The sequence below is a fragment of the Coenobita brevimanus genome, chromosome 82 (assembly GCF_032717465.1).
Source record: "Coenobita brevimanus isolate Jiangsu-jjx chromosome 82, ASM3271746v2, whole genome shotgun sequence".
NCBI classification, from domain to species: domain Eukaryota; kingdom Metazoa; phylum Arthropoda; class Malacostraca; order Decapoda; family Coenobitidae; genus Coenobita; species Coenobita brevimanus.
In genome coordinates this window covers 8530394-8548415 of record NC_137035.1, presented here as the reverse complement: position 1 = coordinate 8548415, position 18022 = coordinate 8530394, and the positions used below count along the sequence as shown (strand labels likewise).

At 43.1% G+C, this 18022-nt stretch overlaps 1 pseudogene; it reads right to left on the bottom strand.

Moving 5' to 3' along the window:
• LOC145409679 (sialin-like) overlaps positions 1–18022 on the bottom strand; it is a 72877-nt pseudogene that overhangs the window by 19764 nt on the left and 35091 nt on the right.

Sequence of the window (18022 nt, the reverse complement as noted above, 5' to 3'; positions counted from 1 at the left end):
ATGAAAATTTATGTTCTTCCATAAGAGCCTCTAAGTTCCCGAAAAACCTGCTGACAGCTGTGCAATTGAAACCAAGTGCTCGTGCTACAGAGGTTGCTTCAGGCTGGCGAATGGAGAGATTTTTATGGCGTAAAAGAAACCCATACAACCAGTCTTTTCCAGCAATTTCATTTTTGAATGGATGCTAGATATGATTTTGCTCAACAAGCGAATTTCTGCTGGGGTCAAACCAAACATCATCTATTCAACAGCTAAGATATACTGCTCAAGGTCCCTCTCCATTTCCTTGAAAAAGCTGTCTTGTATCTACCATGAGATTTTGATGATCCCTTATAGACCTTATTCCCTTTCTCATGTCTCAGTTTTAGCGTTGTCTTAGGAACACCGAAGTGATCAGCTGATTCTTTGTATCCAATTTCACCGTTTGCAAGGGCTTGGAGGGCAGGCTCCATGGCTTTGGTGGTCCACGACTGCCTGGTTGTTTTCCTACGTAATTACGAGGCATGGTCGCTGGAAGGAATTTGTAGTTCTAGAAACCTGAAGAGTAATATAATGCAGTTCTCTAGGTAGGTATAACAGGTTATAATTTAAAAGCAAACTGTAAATAATAAAATTAATTGGTATTATCACACAATATGGATGGGTAATATGGACCACCTAGAGGTAAAATGGCACAGTGTTCCATTTTACCCCATATGCACGTAGGCTGTTTTGTCTCATAGGTGCTCTGAATGTAAACAAACCTCACTGCCAACCATTTGCAAGAAAATAATTACTTCTTTTGTCAAGCCGAATCACACACTACAGCGAGTAATCGTGCAAAATTACTTAAAATTATACGCACTATATCCCTACAAAACAGTTTTTAAAAATGTTTATCATTAGATCAGACGGTGTTGAAAAAAAAAAAAAATTCTCACGAACAGAGTGTGGTGTTCATGCTTGGTAACTTTCTCATGCTGATGGCGGGAAGATTAGTTACATGATGCTACCAACAGATGGCAGCAGCTACCAGCATAGCTACTAAGGGTGGTCCATATTACCCACCTGGGCCATTTGGCACCACTTTCCCCTGATGTGTGGTATGGTAGTGCTTGGTGCATCGTGTGTTAGTTTTATGTGGCAATTTGTAGAGTGGTAGTGTGTGGTGTGGTAGTGTGGTGTGGTAGTGTGCACTGGGGTAGTGTATGGTATGACACTGTCAGATATGATACTGTGAGATATGTTAGTCTGTGGTGTGTAGTGTGTGATGTGATGGCGCTAGCTCGAGTCCTGCACACAGGCGGCATTGACCCAGTGGTCGCTGGCATGATGGCATAGGAGCATGTCATGCCTTCAGCAGCATCCACTGTGACTAAGCAGCCAGAAACGGGAGGCCCACCTGCTTATCCCTGATGGGAAGGGATTTAGAAAAGGTAACCTAGACACCTTCTGCTCTGCACCATCTGAGCAGATAAACACGTCTGTCAAGGCATCCCACAATCCGGGTGCAAAATCAAAAGCATCCCTCTGGCTCTTGCTACCTGGAATATACGAACCTTGACAGATACCGACCACGACACAACCACACCGTAGAACTGCCCTTATGGCCCATGACTTAAAAAGATATAAAACTGACATTGCAGCCCTGTCTGAGATCGCCTCTCAGGAGAGGGCAACCTAATAGAAGCAGGAGAAGAGTATACCTGTTTCTGGAGGGGATACCTAGACAATCTAAGAAGAAACCATGGCATTGGCTTTGAAATCCGATGCAACCTTCTACAGATCCAAGAAGCACCTGTGGGTATATCAGAGAGGCCGATACCCTGGCTCATACCAATCTCTGAAGGCCAGTATGCAACACTCATCAGTGCCTATGCCCTGATGCTTGACTCTGAGGACACCGTCAAAGATTCCTTTCATGACTCTTTGGATGCTACCATTCGTTCACTACCACCCAATGACAAACTGATTCTGCTTTGAGATATTAATGCAGGAGTAGAAAAAGATAATCACTTCTGGCAAGACATTATAGGCTGCCATGGTGTTGGTAATATGAGCAAAAGTGGCCTTAGACTGCTTTCTTTATGCTCAGAACAAAGTCTGGTCATCGCCAACACCATCTTTCAACTCAAGAATTAACTCAAGTCCACGTGGATTCACCCACGATCTAGATTGGCGTCAGTTGAGTATGTCATTTTAGGGCAGTGAGATCGAAGAGAAGTTCTTGTAACCCGAGCTATGGGAAGTGCTGAGTGCTCCACATATCATAACCTTATAGTCACCAAACCGCAGTTAGTCATACGCCCACAAATGCGCTGCAGACCATCGATCAACAAACTGAACTGTAGTAAATTAAAGGATGTGGCAACGTGTAATACATTCCGCAGCACTATTACAGAGAAACTCTCTCAATGCCCACCACTAGATCCAAACAACAGTGCAACAAACCTAAATGCAGAATGGCTAAACACTAAGACACTGCTCCAAAGCACTGCAGAAGATATACCAGGTTTCTCCACTCGCCGCCATAAAGACAGGTTTGATGAAAGTGGGAGGGCATATATGCCCTTCTTGCAATAAGGAATAGAGCACATAACAACTGGTTGGCTCATCCTAGCTCCTTTACAGAATCTCAGAAGTGAAACCCAGAGATAACGCCGTGACACAGAGAACAAACGGTAGACTGAGCAAAGAAAAGAGCTGCAAAGACTGGCTGATATTAAAGACCATTATGGGTTCTACAAGTCCATTAAAACCAACCAAGCAGAAAGAACGTGAAGAGTGGGAAAAGAGTAGGTCAGCAAACAGGAGAAGACGGAGTTAGAGAGACGTAGATGAAAATGAAGTGCAGGAAAAGCAGATGCAGAAAAGGAAGGAGGAGTATTTAGAAGAGGGATATAGGGCAGTAAGAAGAAAAATCAAGCCACTATAATTGGTCAAAATGGTCCTCATACGTGAGTATGTGTCCCTGACTAATTTGATATCACTGATTTCACTTCTGATATTCATTTTGCGTTATCGGATCAGGTTTCTTGAACATCAGACTGAAAACATATTCAATGTGGCGTAACTCGTCTCAACCTTGTTACATTTACTGAGGCACACACAGATAATATTGTGATGATTTATGGTACAAAAATATGGAAATCCAATGTAGACAAGCAATGAAGTTCTAAGAATACTTCTGCACTTTGCTTTTCTGCTTGTTCAGCTGACTCTCTTCACGTTGTAGCATCCAGCAGTAGTCACCCAGCATGTTGGAACGGAATCGCTCTTGATACCTGCTCTCCATTATATCAATGTCTTGGTGAAACCTTTCACCGTGCTCGTCACTGATGTCTCCGAGGTTATCTGGGAAGAAATCGAGGTGGAAGTGAAAGAAATGAATCTTCAAGGACGTCCGTGAGCCCAGAGCTCGATACCTCCGTAATATGCCTGCTACAATTTATTCAAATTTGTCTGCTTGATAGTTTCCAAGGTAGTTCTGTGAGACATTCACGAGTGATTCCCATGCGTTCCTCTCCAGCGGCTTTAATGTCTTGTTGAAGTCACCATCATTAACCAGCATGCAGATGTAAGGACCATTCAAGATCCCTGCTTTCAACTTGGCTTTGGATACCACGCCACCGAGCTTCATAGACAAATACTGAAACCCAGCACCTGTTTGATCCATGGCTTTTACAAAATTTTTTGCCAAGCCCAGCTTGAGATGCGGTGGAGGCAGGAATATGTTTCCTGGATCCACAAGGGGTTTGTGAAGACAATTAAACCTTCTGGGTGCATCTTTTGGTCTTGCCAGTCATTCTTTTCTTATATAGTGCTCGGCATTAGCTCTGCTGTTCCACAAGCAGAGAAAGCACATGTGCTTTGTGAAACCGCTCTGAAGGCCCAGAAGTAGAATGATCACTTTGAGGTCCATGCATATTTTCCACTGATGCTTCTCATACTCAATAGCGGAAAGCACATCCTTCATACTTTCATAGCTCTTGGTCATCTTCTCCGTGTGTACTATTGGCACGGATGGAAGCTGATTCCCGTTGTGTAGGAGGACTGCTTTCAGAGTGTCTTTTCCTGAATCTGTAAACAGTCTCCAATCATCTGACTTTTATGGATCAGACTTGCAGACTTGTTGCATGAGAGACACCACGTAATCGCAGTACCAAAGGTTGGTTGCCATTTTGAAAAACACAAACAGTAATATCAAAGGTTGTTTGCCATTTTGAAAAACCCAGACAGTAATATCAGAGGCTGTTTGCCATTTTGAAAAACACAGACAGTTGTTTACGCCGATGATGCGCCATAGTGATGTGCACCCCATCTTCCAGCAGGTTCTGCTGCTTCAGTTGTGATCCCAGGAGCTCTGCCTTTTCTTTAGACAAACCAAGGTCCCTTATGAGCCATGAAGGGCTTCCTGGTTGGATGGTTGGGGCCCACTGTTTCCTGAGACGTCCTGGTAGTCATCATCCATGGGGCTATGATTGGAATCAGATTCGCTGCTTAGCTCGTGCTCAGCAGGTGGGTTTGGAACTAGTAGTTCTGCACCATGTGGCACTGGTCGGATTGCAGAAGCGATAATGGGGTACTGTACTGTGGCTCGTGTCTTGACAGTTATTCCTTTGATGTTCGTGAGACAGAAGTAGCAGTCGTTGCTGTGGTTTTTGGGCTCTCGCCACACCATTGGTACAGCGAATGGCAAACCCAAACTTCGTTTTCCATGCACCCATTCATTCAGGTGATTGACACAGGACCTACACGCTATGTGAGTTACACACTTCTTGTCTTGGTCGCCTAATGGACATTTGAATTAGCTTTTGTAGTTCACTCGAACAGTCTTCGTGAAGATTTCCTTGAAGCTTTCCGGGGTGAACGCTCCACAAATGTAACAAAAACGGTCAGGATCGTTTACATATTTGCGGCGTTCCATCTTTCACCACTGTCAGAGTGATTAAGAATTTCTGCAAGAATAGAACTGGAAACAATATATGTAACCTGGAACAAAATACAAATTTAATTGATGGAACTAAACAAACAAGTGTATGTCACATCCTGTGGGCAAGATACGCCGATAGACTGGTTTTCAAGAACCGGACCAGATACATCCTTACTGATGTCATATTCGAGTTCAGCACCTTCGATTACCCTAGAATTAGACCATTTCAATTCAGAACCATGAAGTAATTTAATTTTTGTTGACCAGTGTTATAATCTGTATGTTTTTCCAGTACATAATTGGGCCACTCCCAAAGGCGGAGCGATATGCTGAAGTAGCATAAAATTTTTGTTAACCTTAGCTATTCGATAAGAAATACTTTTCATGGTTACAAGATAAATCGACCATCCAGTCTGAATGCACTGGGTCATCAATGATGACGGAAAGAGTTAGAGAACCGTCATAAAAGAACGAACGTGCAATGGTAGGCTGGTATGTATTTTACTAACCCCCTTGATATCGAAGTGCTGTATGTTGCTGAGGTAGGTGGGCAGCTCGGTGAGTAGAGTGTAGAATCCCCAGCTCTGTCCAAAGTGAACCACGATGAGGGAGAACACGGGCAGAGAAGTGAAAACTGACCGCCAAGGTACAGGCAGAGTCTGTAGGAGTGGACAACTGGTTAGGTAAGTGGCCTGCTTATTTTTCTTGAAGTAATTAACGAAGTCATCTGCTTATTTGTTTTTGAAGTGGTTAGGAAATTGACCTACTTATTTTAGTCAAGTCGTTACAAACCTGACTCTCCTATTTGTAGCCTACACATGTAAAGAAGGACATGAGATATAGAGACCTGACGGACGAGGATGCAGAAGACAAGAGGGTCGTATTGTAAGTACCTCTGGATATTTCGCAGCACTTTTTCCACAGTCATTAATTTACCTTGTATAAAATTGATGCACACTATGGCAATGTTAGCATTATAGAAACAACATACACAAGAATCAAGGTGCCATATACAATACCCCTATGGAAACGGTACTACAAAGATCCCCATGCCATGAAGCACATGGTCCAATGGTAGCTAGAACAAGCCACGGCCCGAAAACTGTGGAGAAGTTTAGGAAAGTTGATAGCTGTTCAAAGGGACATGGGTTTGATCCCCCAAATCTGAATTTTACAAGGAGATGGTATTCAAGTGTTTAGAGTAGTGGTGTACAATCTTTTAGTCAAGTGGTTAAAAAAGCGGTCTGCTATCCGTAGGGCTATGAGTTCCATCACTTCCTGGTGCAGAGAAGAGTCTGATTTTATACAAATTAAGGAAAGTCTTTTCATACTGAAAGACTTAAATTCTTCGTTCATCCGTTCATTTACACACGTGTCCCCTTTTGCTGAAGAACACCGTTCGGTGGTAGCACACACACACACACACACACACACACACACACACACACACACAGTTTTATATATATATATATATATATATATATATATATATATATATATATATATATATATATATATATATAACTCGAATATATTTATTTGTATATTCATTTATTTATATTTACAACAGCCACAGCTAAACTGCATTGCCCAGCTCCACGGCTGGAGATTGTATGAAATTTAGATGGTTTTAAAAAAGCAGATAATACCATACTTAACCCTAACAACACAAAGGGCATCTCTGTTAGCAGCATCCGCCACTGAACTAGTGTTAGGAATAAACAGAAAGCTGATTACGGGGGACGGCCCACGAGATCCTGTTATCATCATCATCATCATCATCATCATCCTTACCGCTTCTCCCGCCCAAGGATAAAGTGAAGTAGGGTCCAGAGAACGTTAAAAAATTATTGGACTAACCTTGAGCCTGTCCCACTGAATGGGTCACACTCTCACTCACACACCATTCTAAGTCCTGGAATCGTGACTCCACCCCACAGCCATATCATTTTCGCTTACACGTTTCACACACCTGTCAGCTACAGACAGTCCGATACACTCCTACAAAATTCTTCCAATCAACTTGATCCTTAGTCAGTTCCCAATCCTCATCACCCTACAAACACACACCCATTTACCACAATTATCCACCCTCTTTATGGCCTACCACGCGTCTTCCTACCTCCATACTCGCTCCGAAATACCCTTAGCACCATTCTATTTACAGTCATTCTCTCCACTTAACCATACCATCAAAATACATTTTACATTGTCTTGGACTCGAGTGTCCAGAGACATCTTCACCAAACATCTTTCACGAACCACATTGCACTCCACAGTCCTTTCCCAGCACTCGCACTTCCGTTGCTCTCTTTATTAACTCTTGTTCATACCACACCGTTGTCTCCCACACATTCATTAATGTAAACATGAAAACTTCCTCAAGCTAGATTTCCGTTTTCGTCATACTCAGATCTCTGTTTAATATCAAGGTTTTCATAGCACGAAACTCTTTCCCTACAAGTCATCTATCCATTTTTAAGCACATTTATCTCTTTTTCTATCACTGTACCAATGTCCTTAATCTCTAAGGCCCAAATTTAAGTCTAGGTTATGAACCCGATCGCCTGTTAAAAACCTGAATTACAGCGTAATCCCAGATTACAGATATTCGGATTGAGGTTTTAAGCCGCTGAAACGCTTAATTCAGGTTAAATCCACCTGCGGTTGAAACCACCTCGAGGGAGTGAACTGAGGTTGGCAAGTGTCAACATAAATACTCGATTTTTCTGTCCAAAGATTTCTACAGACTGAAGACCTCCAAAGATTTCTTCAGATGGAAGACTGTGAACAGGCGATAATTGGTTGACATGCGTGATAATGTAAAAATCATCTGACTTCCTTACTCAGTCTAGGTTGAGAAAGCTGTGCAAGCAGTAGCCTATTATTACCCTACATCACTATTAAAGTTTGTCAGGTGTGCAAACAATGACTTGTTTTATATATCAGAGTAAGAAATTATCTGTGCAAACAGTAGCCTATTATTACTGCACTTCTATAATATAAACGCATCCACCAATGAATGCGTCTTCTTCTAGCGCCCACAGTACATATGAGGGACTTACTGTGGAAGGGCCGTATCAACAAACATTGTGGTTTTGAGTCAGGAACCAGCAAATTCCCCTGGCTTAAAGCTATTATCCTGACTCCACATGTACGAACTTGCCCTACTGCAAATATTTCTTTAGTCAACTAAAAATACCCACGTAATCTCCTCCCACCATCACCACAGTCAGTCAGCAGCCCAACAAGAGGATGAGCCCCCAGTGAGGAAGTAGTTTTGGATGTCCTTCTTTTGCTTCCAAAGAACACAACCGGCTAAATCGTAAGGATGATACCATTAGGGTTCCTTATGGCCCATCCATCTTGGCAGCCTATGGGAGTGCTGTCAGGGTGTATGTATCGTCATCCTCCCCCGTGCATCCTTCATATCTTTCAGTTGAGAACATTACCTTTTTATCTTCCAGAGCCAAGATGTTTCACATCGACATGGATGATGATTCTCTTGTTTACTCACACCCTCTTCCCTCTCCCCTTCTACTCATGTTCAGCACGGCTTCAAAGGGTAATGATTTTTATATCATACTGCACTGATTTATAAGATTCTAATGAACTTTAATTATCATTTTTAGATATATAAACTATTAGGGCGATGGGTATCCAAAATGTATTTTTTTCTCAATTATTGGTAACATCTTTTACTGAAAACAACATTTTGTGGGTTTTGTAAATATGGAAAAAGACTGACTATAATGATAAAAAAAAAAAAATGAAACGAAAATAATTACAGAAATTAGCTTTTGGTGCCACTGAACACAAAAGGAGGTAACACTCCTTCCACCTTCCTTCATGGTAAGAATATTCTCCCTCTCTCTCTCTCTGTATATATATACAATAGGCTATATATATATATATATATATATATATATATATATATATATATATATATATATATATATATATATATATATATATATATATATATATATATATATATATATATATATATGTAGCCTCGGTGGTAAAGTGTGAGTTTTCGTACACTGAAGAACGAGGATTCGTGCCGTGCCAGGGTAATAAACTTTGGGAGCGTTCTTCTGGCCACGTACTGCATTGATGGACATCAGGGGTGCTGTGGTTGAGCCAGTGTCGCATACTATAAAGTATGCTTGCACCCAGTCGGCTTGCGCGGGCCGATTACACGTGGATCACACACTATACACACATCCAAAGCCACTCCAACCCTACAATACACTTACAAGAATTCTCACCCAACATACAAACTTTACCAGACAGCTAAGCCACTTGGTAGAGATACATTGGCTGTATCATCCCTGCTTCGGCTGGGATAGGCCGGTCCAGCAGTGGACACTCAAACGGCTGATGAGATTATATATATATATATATATATATATATATATATATATATATACCTAGGCTGCTTCCCCCAAGGAAAGGGAGGTAGCCGAGACAGGACGACACACTCCCCATTTACTCATCCATTCAAACACATTCATTCGCATCTTAGTCCCAAAGGGGAGAAGGGACAGATCCTCACAGCACCACACCGCACAAGGGTCAACTGCGCAGTGCAATCAGTGACATCCACAGCAGGGCCCGACAACAGAGCTGGTTTACCCCTGCCATATCATAATAGACCCATCCCCTTACCCACACCTGACCTGACTACCTGATCAGACCAAATGTGGAAGAATATCTCCCTAGGGCTGCGTCATCATTTATTCATTCACAATATCTCTCCATTTATTTCTGTCACTCACAGCCACTCTTCCATGCTCAACAGACATGCCTCTCACATCCAGCGCTCTCTTCACACTGTCCATCCATCCTATTTGTGGTCTCCCTCTCAGCCTGACACCTCTCACATCAGATCTAGTTATCTTTTTCACCAATCGCTCATTATCCATTCTCTCCATATGCCCAAACCATCGAAACACCCTCTGCTCAACTCTACCAGCCATCTCCCGAGCAACTCCAATTCTCCTTCGCACTTCATCATTTCGCACTCGATCCATACGCGTCACTCCACACATACTCCTCAGACACCTCATCTCCATTACATTCAAATTTTTCCTCTCTGCTACACCCATATTCCATGTCTGAGCCCCATATAATGCAGTCGGTACCACAACACCCTCATACAGCCTTCTCTTTACATCCATTCTAAGTGAACGACATCTAAAGACTTTTTCATTCCTCCCAGCACCTTACTTACTTCATTCATTCTAAACTTCACTTCTGCATCTGTTCTTCCATCCACAGCAACATGTGACCCTGAATATTTGAAACACTCTACCTCCTCAAGCAACTCACCATTCAAAACTATATTCATCCCCCTACCATCTACCAACCTCGTACACTTCATTACTTTACTCCTATTCTCATTAACTTTCAATTTCCTCCAGACTCAGACCTCCACCTAAAACTCTTGCATTCACCTTTCTTACAACACCATCCATATAAATATTAAACAACCAAGGTGACATCACACATCCCTGTCGCAGCCCCACTCTCATGGGAAACCAATCACTCACAGCATTTCCCACTCTTACACACGCTCTACTATTTACATAAAAACTTTTCATCCCTTTTAGTAACCTACCATCAAGTCCATACAATCTTAAAACATTCCACAAAGCCTCCCTATTAATTCTATCATACGCTTTCGCTAAATCCATGAATGCCCAAAACACATCCTTGTGTTTCGTTAAATACTTTTCACACACTTGTCTCACAGCGAACACCTGATTGACGCATCCCCTCCCTCTCCTAAAGCCACACTGCTCTTCACCAATCACTCCCTCTGTACCCTCTCTAAATCTCATAATTAACACTCTACCGTACACCTTACCTACAACACTCAACAGACTTATACCCCTAAAGCTAGTACATTCATTCTTATCACCCTTGCCTTTATACAACAGGACCACACAAGCATTTGCCCTGTCAATTGGCACCGTATCTTTCACAAAGCACCCATTCAACAATCTTACTAACCAGTCAACAATAGTCACTCCACCACCCTTCAGGCATTCCACAGCACACCCATCCATACCTGCAGCTTTCCCTGTTTTCATCTCCTTTACTGCCTTCTCCACTTCCTCCTGCGTGATCAAAGGATCATTCAACTCTCCCAACACATTTATTCTGTGCACCCTTCCATCCGCCACAATCTCAGCCACCCTCTCCTCCTCTACATTTAACAATCTTTCAAAATACTCTGCCCATCTCTTCCTTACTGCATCCATCTCAATTAACATCCTTCCATCCTCTGCTTTTACTCGCTCTTCCATCCCAGACTCTCCCTGTCGCACCCTTTTCACCTCCTTCCAGAACATTTTCTTATTTTGTTGAAAATTCTCAGTCAGTCACCTACCCCACCTTTCATCTGCTGCCACTTTAGCATCACGCACAGTCCTTCTTGCCCTATTCCTCTTTTCCTTATACCTCTCATATGACACCTCATCCTTCCTCTGCAGCCACACTTCATATGCACGTCTCTTCTCAGCCACAGCCATACTTACTTCCTCGCACCACCATTCACTTCCTTTTCTTACACCACCACCCACACGTCTCACACCACACACCTCTTCTGCGTGCCCCACCACGACACTCTTAAATAACTGCCATTCCTTCTCCATACTGCCGTTTTCCTGATCTTTCACTGCGTTCCACTCGTCGTTCAATTTCTCCTGATACTCTATCATTTTCTCTCTTTTATCCAACTCACTCACTTTCAAAACCTCCCTGCCACACCTAACCCTCCTAGCTCTCACCCATCTCTTACCTGCTCTTAACTTTCCCTCCACCAGGTAGTGGTCAGACATTCCTCCACCCTCCCCTCTCAGAACTCTCACATCCAACAATCTTCCTATTACATTCCTAGACACAACCACATAGTCCATCAATGCTTTATCCACAACCATTCCACCCTCCTGTCTCACACATGTATACTTATAAATATCTTTCTTCTCAAACAGCGTATTTCCAATCACCATCTCTCGCTCAACACACATCGCTATCATTCGTTCCCCATTTTAATTTCTTCCAGGCACACTATGCATACCAACTAAACCTTCAACTTCCACATTTCCCACTCTAGCATTCAGAACTCCCATCATTACCACATTCACATTCTCTCCAAAACTCTGCAGACACTCATCAACATCATTCCAGAAAGACTCTCTTCTTCATCCCTTTCACTAGCAGGCCCATATGCATTCACAAACACCCACAACTCACGTTGAAATTTCTCTTTCACCCATATTTATCTCGATGACACCTCCTTTCATTCAATCACACATTGCTGTACTTCCGGACTCACTAACAAGGCCACACTTTCTCTTGCCCTTCCTGTATCAACACTTGACAATCTTCCATTCACACTTCCAAACATAGACTCACCCTTCCCTTTCATCTTTGTTTCACTCAAAGCTAACACATCCAACTTTCTTCTCACAAACATTCTCCCAATCTCCTCCCTTTTAGCCTCAGTCGTACTACATCCACACACATTCATAGACCCAATCTTCAGGGTACGGGGATAACTCAATCCCCCATCCCTTTCTCTGGCCTGTCTCTTTTTAGGAACTAAAAAAACAGAGGAGGGTGTCCCTAGTCCCCTCACCCCGCCCCTTTTAGTCGCCTTTTACGACACGCAGGGAAGACTGTGGCAGTCTTCTTCCTAAACCAACCTGGCTGCAGAGTAGTAGTACCACCCCATAGTACGGCCAGACTGTGTCCCACCTGCCACAAACAAAGTTTAATCAAACAGGACATTGGTACTCTTAAAGCCTATTATATTTCCTATCTCTTGATGGCTAAATGAGCAAAATTTCAGCAACCAATGCCCAGATATAAATATCGATTTTTTTTCCCCTCAGAACTGTGTTTGTACATATGCCCTTTCATCATTAAGGCACTTATATGCTTTAGCAGAAATTTATGTTTCTTTCATAGAAATATGAATAATGGTAGGCGACTTATTTTAAAGAGGCTATGTACTGTATAACCTCACCCCTTCCCTCGTAATACAGGAAGAAGGAAGTGGTTTGCCATAATTTGCATCCATTTGTGATACATTTACATCGTATCATCAATGAACAACAAATATTGGCTGTTAAAGTCACATTTGACAGAATGATATAGTGATAGCTGTGGATATACAAAAATAATGAGCTGCAAATATAATGTGTTTATGCACCCCACGGCAGCCTACTGCTTACTGTCTTACAGGTACAGCATTATTCATGGTTAGTCACCAGTTTTTTCTTTATTCACTTTTGTTATATCGCTATTTTGTTCTATATTTATTTATTTCCTATTAATGCAACAACTAATAAGGGAGCAAGTTTTTTTTCTTCATCAGTTTCGTTTTTTTTTTCTTTTTTTTCTGCTGGTACATTCAAATTCAAATTAGCCTTAAAGCTCGTGCAGACTGGCTGTTATGACCATGTTCGCATGCGTGCTTCATTCTGAGGTTTAAATCCTGGATTACTCAATCTCGGATTATCCGTTATATAATCCAGCGACTTGAATATGGGCTAACCCTCGGCTATGATCTTGGATCGGATAATTCCTAATCCCTGGTTTGAACCAGCCTCCAACCCGAGGTGTACACCGTCGTCTTGAATTAAGGCCTAACTAATTCGTCTCTCTAAATTCTCCATAACGTCACACTGCAAGTAGTCTTCTTTATCAAAGGCCATCACTTTACTCTTATCTTCATTTCCATTCATGGCACAGCGCTCCCAGATTTCCTCCAAAGTCTTCACCAATCTATCAAGCTCTTGTGAATTATAATCATCAGCACATCATCATCTGCATACATGATATTTGAGATGCGCAACTCTTCATCATTCACTATCAATACAGCCCCTCTTTCCATGAATCGATTCTTAAACTCTCTCATAACTCCATCCCCAGGGATCCTACCCGGGCTAAAGCTTGCTTCTGTTGGGATCCGCCACTGAATACTTTTGTCTTAAAGAAAATGGACACTGTTGTTGTCCTCTTGGGGTCGCCCTGCCTTAGAAGACGTGGGTCTTCCACTCTTTTACAACCTGGTCAAGGTAGAAGTCTGCCTCTGTGCAAAATTTCTTTTTTTGAGGTAAAAAAAAAATGGATATGCATAGTAGCAATACCTGGGATCCCCGGGGGTTATTCCCTCCTGGGGGTGACCTTTGGGAGTTCTATCTTGCCTAAGACTTGGTACTGATGGATGTTGATCGCTGTGCAAAGTTTTGTTTTCGTAGGTAATAGACCGGTGTTGCTCCCTGGGGACTAAAAGGTAGTCCCTTCTTGCCCAGTGCCTGGCTCGGGTGCAGGTCTACCACCGTCAACGTGTTGACTGGGATCCCTGGCCTCCATGAGAGTAGCCCTAGGGGGTACCACCCCGCCTGAAAATTGGTGCAGTTAGATTATCACTGAAAAAAAAAAAAAAAAAAAATGGAGTCTCCTAGACGCTCCTGTTTGCCAGGTAATGCGTTCTCTAGGAACCCTTTCCTTCACTTCCCACTCCTCCATCCAGGAGAAATATCTGCCTCGTGAACTATGTGGAGTGAGAAAAGGACGTCATCTCAGTGTAGAGGACATCTTCCTCCATTTATATTTCTTATCTGTAGGTGTCTGTATTTTGCCCAAGAGGGACTTTCTAAAATGGAAAGGTAAACAGACCTACCATTAACTCCTTCACTGTCAGTATGCTCTTCCATGGTGAGCAGAATCAACTGGTAGTAGCACAGGCGTCGATTGCAGGGAGAAAGAGGAAGACATGTAAAGTCACACATAAAAGTTCTTTACTTATTTCTCTGCATCTACTTCACACTTTATGATGTCCACCTCCTTCTTTTGCAGCGCATCACATCACTCACACTGCAATAGGTCGGGGTGTTTGGGCCCGAGAGGAAAAACGTCATAATTACAAACGGCCACATACCTCTTAGACCTTCAGTGGCAATGTGGGGTCGAGGCCCACACAGATGAGGGTGCTTTACAGTACAGCTTTATTACAGCATATCAGAAAGAAACATTTACAGTCAGAGGAACCTCCCAGGCATCTCTGAGTTCAGGTATATTAACTGTGTGACCAAAGTGAAATGTAAGAATATTTCCAAAATCAAGTAAATTTTTGTCCCTAATGTACCTTTTACTTTTTATATATTGGGGAACAATAAAATTTTTGTCCATTTCACCTTTTCATCCTTATGTAAATTGTTCTTTAATTCTTTATATTACTGCCATAATGTTAAACCTGATCGAGAACATTTAATCACTGGTATAGTGTCTTCAGTGTTGCTCATGAGGCTTAGAGTAATGAATTTTCATTCTAAAGCCGTCCTTGACACATGATACGAGTTAACTGTAGGAAAGAAACCAAGACTCCACACCACCCCTTGAGCCACGAACTCGTAGAAAGCTCGCATGAAACATAGCAAAATATAACACAGTAAAACGAAATGAGTAGACAAAAGCTATCTAGACTCTCCTACCTCTAATGGTCCAGGTGTGTGGCAAGGTTGTTGCAGACAAATAGAAATCAAGCCAGACTCAATAAATCGCCCATGACCCCGAAATCGAAGAAAATTTCCAATAAAATTATAGAGAGCATTGCTCTCTCTCTCTCTCGCTCTCTCTCTCTCTCTCTCTCTCTCTCTAATCATCAACCGTTTGAGTGTCCACTGTGGGACCAGCCTATCCCGACAGAAGTGGGGATGATACAGCCTACTGTATGCATCTCTACCTAGTGGCTTGGGCTGTCTGGTAGAGATTGAGTGTAGGGTGGGAAGTGCTTGTAATTGTAACTGTAGTGTTGGAGTGGTTTTGGATGTGTGTGTAGTCTGCGAACCAAGTGTAATCGGCCCGCGGAAGCCGACTGGGTTCAAGCATACATTATATGCCACACTGGTTCAACCACAGCACCCCTTATGTCCGCCAAAGCAGGACGTGGACGGACGAACATTCCCAAAGTTTATTACCCTGGCGGGGCTCGAACCCTCGTTCTTCCATGTATGAAAATGCACACTTTACCACTGTACCACAATGGCTCCATATATATATATATATATATATATATATATATATATATATATATATATAATATATATATATATATATATATATATATATTGTAACTTGCAATACTTTGGTGATAGAAACTCCATGTACAAACAGCTAGATAAGGAGTTTATTACAAGCTCACAGTAAAATAGTCTGCCCTTCTCGGCTGCCTGCTATCAACTGATGCAATAACGCCGTCTTCAGGCGTGGGAAAGCGTGCTGACCTAGCAAATTTAGTGGGGGCATGTATGCACTGGGAGGGGACATATATACATCGGGGGTAGACATATTGTGGAGGAGGTACACTACTCCCCCGGGTAGCTGAGATGGTGGAGTATGTCCCGGGGCCTTGGTCGGCTCGGACAGAACGGAGAGCTGAGACAGGTACTAAGTCGGCAGTGACACGTCCATTGATAGCATCGACCAGGATACGAACCAAGGTAGAGACTTGAGACAGGAGAGAGTCAACGGCCAGTTGGAGATTATCCGTGTTGAGTTTGAGGTAGAAGAACTGAGAGATAACGTTGAGATCTGAGAGGTGGCGTTGTAAGATATCGGTGAAATTGTTTAGAGTGGACGTGACTTCATTGAGTTGGGTTGTGAGCTTCTGTAACATAGTGTGTTGGATTTTAATGACTCGGCGTTGTGATTCTAGGGCTGAAGCTAAATGAGTGAGATCAGATTTGAAGCCAGAAATGTCACGGGCTGTAGCAACGCTAAACAAGCCACTCAGAATCTCACCGCCGAAGTCGAAGAGACCTCGTTTCACACGAGAACGACCCACGGGTGTCTGAATGTAAAATGTGTCATTGAGCTCAGTGAATCTGTTACTTATGTATTGGAATTGCCAGGAGAGTGGGAGGAAAAGGTTATAGAGATACTCATTCGGGTTGTGTGTCCCCATGAGGGCCGTGAGATGGGTCCTGATTCCGCGGAGCTGGTGCGTGTAGGCAGGTAGGGCAATGGCTACGTCGGCCAGGGGCGCAAGATCGTAGCACAAAAAGGCTATGTCTTCGATAAGCATTGCTTCTCCTCCCGAGCCGACCAAGGCCCCGGGACGTACTCCACCATCGTCCTGACCTGACCCAGACCCCAGGAGGGTCAGCACTGCCAGCAGGGAGATCGCTAACATCGTACCTAGAAAATCAGGGTAGAGTTAATGGGGGAGGTCGTGAAGAGGTTGATGGGCAGAGCGCAGTTTGGACCGATATTCACTGATTGATGAATGAGCAGGTGGAGGTGGAGAGGAAGGAGACTGAGGGATAGGTGGAGACAAGGTAGACTGAGGGATGGGAGGAGGGGAAGAGGGGGCAGGAGGTTGTGTAAGTGACTCTTCCAACACGAGCCCACGGGGTGCTCGCTTTAAGTCATTGACGTGGACCCATCTGGTGTCCTTAGTGGACAGGTCCTGGAGGTGAAATTTGTTGCCTTGTTGAGTGAGGACGCGATGGGGCCCTGTAAATTTGTCATCCAACTTAGAGGAACGCATATGGGAATGAGCAAAGACAAGATCGCCTACATTGATAGTGATAGGAGAGGCGGACTTATGTTGGCGCTGCAGCATGTCCTCCTGAGAGGAAGCCAAAGTGGATTGGACATACTGGTGGATTGTCTGGAAGTTGGCCAATTTTAGTTTAACATATATAATCATCCATGTTGTAGATGGGTTCCAGCTTTGAGGATAAGAGAGAGTATGGGAGGTCCTTGTCAAAGCCAAAGAGGATGAAGAAGGGAGATTCAGCAATGGATGCATTGATGGAACTATTGATGGAGGATGCCACTTGGGGAATCCAGTCATCCCAGGACGAACTATGGGAGCCTAGATGTCTGAGGCACTCTAAGATTTTACAGTTGTGGCGTTATACAAGGCCATTGGAAGCCGGATGGTTAGGCACGACATTGCACTTACTGATATGGAAGCGGCGACAGATCTCATCTAGAAGGCTATTGTTGAATTCTGTACTGTTGTCAGTAAGAATGGTATGTGGGGTACTGAACGGGCAAATTACGTGATCCACAAGAGCACGTGCA